This window comes from Scardinius erythrophthalmus, assembly GCF_964197995.2.
Source record: "Scardinius erythrophthalmus genome assembly, chromosome: 20".
NCBI classification, from domain to species: Eukaryota; Metazoa; Chordata; class Actinopteri; order Cypriniformes; family Leuciscidae; genus Scardinius; species Scardinius erythrophthalmus.
This window is the reverse complement of record NC_138240.1, coordinates 371,242-376,241: the sequence shown is the minus strand read 5'-3', so window position 1 is coordinate 376,241 and position 5,000 is coordinate 371,242. Positions and strand designations below refer to the sequence as shown.

Genomic DNA, 5,000 nt, shown 5'->3' with positions numbered 1-5,000 from the left:
CACTTGTCCAGTCTCACCTTCATTACATCACACTACAGCAAATATTAAAACCACAGAGATTCCCCGAGCAGAATCTGGATCAACATCTACATCTACATTAGAGATATGTTTGAGTATTTATCCTGCAACCGGACAGCGTTTCTGTTCATTATTTCATCGTTTTTAATAAACAGTTCCTTTACGACACACTCCAGGCTAAACGTTGTGTTTAACGCACAGCTCATTCTGAGCATCCGAACACAGATTCAGGAGTTTATTTCACTTCATCTATTAGTGTCTGTGGATTAAACTGCACTGCAAGTCAGAAATCTTCAGTAGCTTTATGGTTTCACTCGTATCTCCACAGGGTTTCATATCTGTCTTTATATTCAACATTTAACATAAATTTAAATAGAACTATGTTTATAAAATAGTACATAATTATGTAATAATAGGCTACATCAAAGTAAATGCGACCTACATTAGTCAAACCTAAGAAACGTTCTGTCAAAGTTATGATCAATCGTTCTCCAGTAACATTAATAGAATAATGTCCTCAAAACGTTAGAACAAAAACATATTATTTACACATCATTCATGAAACGTTTTTCTGAAACATTTTAGTGTGACGTTCGTCTATATTTTTTCTTTAATGTTGCTATTTGTTTCAGAACATTCAGAAAACATTCTAACGTCCCCATAATGTCTGAATAAAATAAAATAAAAACACATTTTAAAAACATTTACCCGTCAAGCTGTGGTGTCGTACCTAAAAACATTATATGTAATAATAATATGATCATGCATCACATTTAATTCAAGTTATCTCTATGAATGGTTTGCATAAGTCATGTTTACTCTTAATGTTTTCTGTAACTCTATATTAACAACTTTCATTAAATGACATCATGCAACTGTATTTGCATGAGAAACAGGTTCAGTGTGTGAGATCAGGGTTTGTGTGTGTGAGATCAGGGTTAGTGTGTGTGTGTGTGTGTGTGTGTGTGTGTGTGTGTGTGAGCTCCTGCTGTGATGTGTCAGTGCCCGAGTGTCAATCACGTGATGTCAGTCATGACCGACGAGCTTTAACTTTTATAAACCTTTGAGCTGTCTAATGTTTCGGTTCTGATCCAGTAGCAGATATACATATATCATCTTTAACCATTTGAGAGTTTAACAAAATCCAGCTGTGTGATTTTCACTCAAAAGATCCAGTCAGAGCTCGAGCTCATCAGCTAGCCGTGCTAACATCACACTGACAGCTTTAACCGGGACATTTCATGACAATCCTTTACAAACATCTAAATGTCACGGTTCTGAACAGTTTCGGTCATTCGCGTCATTAATATCATCATTAAAGCACGTCTGCCGATTTTCATTGGAAACTGTTGATGTTATTAGCCGCGTAGCATTAGCATGACAGCAGGCGAACATCTGCAATATGAAATAATCAATAAAGCCACACGCGTCTTACCTCAGAAACGGGTTTCACTTATACTCAAGTTCAATTATAATGCGTGTTCCTCTCATTGTGAGAGATAATGGAGACACACAGTGATTTGGTGGTGTTTCTGTGCGGAGACTCTGCGGCGCGGGTCAGGAAGTCACGCGCGCAGTGCGTTATGGGAAATGTAGTTGCTTTCTGACTCAGCACATGGAGTCACATGTCTCATTTGTGTACAAAAACACTACTATGTCAATGGGATTTTTAACACATTCCAACATTACATCATTATAACATAAATTAGAATCTAACTATATTTAGAAAACAAAACATTGGTTAAAATATAGGCTACATCAAAGTAAATGCGACCTACATTATCAAATCTACCCAGCGAATAGAGAACATTCTGGCAAGGTTCTCACAAGTTATGGTCAAACGTTCCTCCAGTAACATTAATAGAACATTCATACAAAGTTATCTGGTTTTTAATAATGTTCTCAAAACGTTAGAACAAAAAAAAAACATTTATATTGTTAATGGAGCAGTTTTTTTTTTTTTTTTTACCCATTTCAGTTGGACGTTTGTCTAACGTTTTTAAAGGGGGGGGGGGGGGGTGAAATGCTATTTCATGCATACTGAGTTTTTTACACTGTTAAAGAGTTGGATTCCCATGCTAAACATGGACAAAGTTTCAAAAATAAAGTTGTACGTTTGATGGAGTATTTCTGTGCCAAAAATACTCCTTCCGGTTTGTCACAAGTTTCGGAAAGTTTTTTTCGAGTATGGGCATGTGTGACGTCAGATGGGGCGGAATTTCCTTATATGGGTCCTAAGGGCACTTCTCCCGGAAGGGCGCGCGCAAACCCGTAGACCAGAGCGAGAGAGCGAAAGCAGTACGCCCATCAAAACACTGGGTGCTTCTCATTTCTTATTTGTGCATCCTCGTTTCCTTTCCTCGCTTCCTTTCCTCGCGTCTCAGCTCCGCCCCCTGTAGGATGCGAGGGAAGGCTGCAAGGAAAAGACGTGAGGACGGAGGAATCGAATGTAACTTTTTTTTATACATTGGAATCCTTGATCACTCGAGCGTCACTTCATCGCGTCATCAGCAGCGCTCAAAGGATCTGCCCTTATGTTGTTGGAGTTTGTTTATTTAAGAAATTCATAATAAATAATAATAAAGCAAGATACCCTGTTGAAATATGTGAGATGTGTGGTTTATATAAACTGCAAAGGTAAAGTATACATTAAAATGATTGTGACCGATGTGAAGGGGGAGGAGAATTTAGACGTGCGTCACGTTTAAGTCGTTCAAACTCTTCCGCATAGGATACACCTGTGTATCCTCGCTCATGACTCCTCAGGAAGCCTCCTAACTCCTCGATCTTTGACTCCTCGCGGTGCAATTAGAGAATTGAGATGTCCTTCAAGATGGCTGAGCTCGATCGGTTTCCGGGTCATAGGATGGAGGACGGAGGAGAGAGGAGACGAGGAGGGATATTGAGAAGCACCCACTGTGTTCGGTTTTAGGGAAGTATTTGCCGGATTTGCAGATCGTCTAATGCTTAAGGATGGAGCAGTCCCAACGATGAAGGTTCACGGTCGTGCATTGGAACCGCAGGCGGTGAGTAAAACTGCTTCAAATGTCTGTGTGTTAGCTATCGGTGCGTAAGCACAGCAAGTAAACAACATGATCACGTATAGTTAATGTATCTATGGAGCATGCGATGTATGGTGTGTGTGTGTTTAAATACATTTGTTTAGCTGGCCACTGTAGGTGTCTGTTTGTTTATTGTAAAACCACTCAAAACAACAATACACAAAGAGTGTGAAAATATGTTGAAATACATGAATTATTTCATAATAAACCTAGGGGCCATTCACACAAAGCACGAAATGCGCTACTATTCCATTGTTTTTCTGTGAAAATACTAGTCTGATGTGCAAAACTGTTCCGCTTGCTACTGATAAGTCACATACAATAATCCATAAACCAATTCATGTCCTCATAAACCACACAAATGTTGTAAAACTCGCGCATGACATGGTGTTCTAAAAACACTGCGCTCAAGTTAAAATCATTTCTACTTTTAAAAAACTCTCGAGACCTTGTGTTTTTCCCCCATTTCACTGCCCATCTCACGTTTTCGAAGCAAAAACGCGTTCTGTATGTGTGCTCGTGATTCTTTAGCTCCGCCCACACGGCACGCCTCCAGCCGCTCGTTTTTTTCCGGAAAGACTCGGTAGAGCCTATCTTTCTTTAATAAATATAATAAAACTAAAGACTTTTTGGAGATATGAAGGATGCAATACTCAAGATTAATATGAGATTGACTGAAACTGACTGAGTGTTTCACCCCCCCTTTAAAATGTTAGCCTACTACTTGTTTCAGAACGTTCAGAAAACATTCAAAAATAACATTCCCAAAATGTTTGAAGAATTATACAATGGAATGTTCACATAACAAAGAAAAAAGTATTTAAAACTTTAAAAAAATGAACATTTAGAACCTACATACACACACACACTTACTCACACACTCAATCACACACACACAAACACACACACACACACACACACACACACACACACACACACACACACACACACACACACACTAACTCACTCACACACTCTCACTCACTCTCACTCACACTCTCACACTCACTCACTCACACTCACTCACACTCACTCACTCACACTCACTCACTCACTCACACTCACTCACACTCACTCACTCACACTCACTCACTCACTCACACTCACACACTCTCACTCACTCACTAACTCACACTCTCACTCACTCACTCACTCACTCTCACTCACTCACTCACACTCTCACTCACTCACACTCACACTCACACTCACTCACTCACTCACACTCACTCACTCACTCACTCACACTCACACACTCTCACTCACTCACTCACACTCTCACTCACTCACTCTCACTCACTCACTCACTCACACTCACACTCACACTCACACACACACTCACTCACTCACGCTCACTCACTCACACTCACTCACACTCACTCACTCACTCACTCACTCACTCACACTCACTCACTCACTCTCACTCACTCACTCACTCACTCACTCACTCACACTCACTCACACTCACTCACTCACACTCACTCACTCACACTCACTCACTCACACTCACTCACTCACACTCACTCACTCACACTCACACTCACTCACTCACTCACTCACACTCACTCACACTCACTCACACTCACTCACTCACACTCACTCACACTCACTCACTCACACTCACTCACTCACTCACTCACACTCACTCACTCACACTCACTCACTCACACACTCTCACTCACTCACTAACTCACACTCTCACTCACTCACTCACACTCTCACTCACTCACACTCACACTCACTCACTCACTCACACTCACTCACTCACTCACTCACACTCACACACTCTCACTCACTCACTCACACTCTCACTCACTCACTCTCACTCACTCACTCACACTCACACTCACACTCACACACACACTCACTCACTCACGCTCACTCACTCACACTCACTCACTCACACTCACTCACACTCACTCA

General features: G+C 41.0%; 1 protein-coding gene across 3 annotated transcripts in view; it reads right to left on the bottom strand.

Annotated features, from left to right (window-relative positions):
* dmxl1 (Dmx like 1) overlaps positions 1 to 1,581 on the bottom strand; it is a 63,860-nt gene extending 62,279 nt beyond the window's left edge. For all 3 annotated transcript variants that reach the window (XR_014029011.1, XM_081350012.1, XM_081350013.1), the window contains exon 1: positions 1,454 to 1,581. The gene's annotated coding sequence lies outside the window, so the exon portion shown is untranslated. The remainder of the gene's footprint in view (positions 1 to 1,453) is intronic.
* Between the last annotated feature and the right edge of the window lie 3,419 nt (positions 1,582 to 5,000).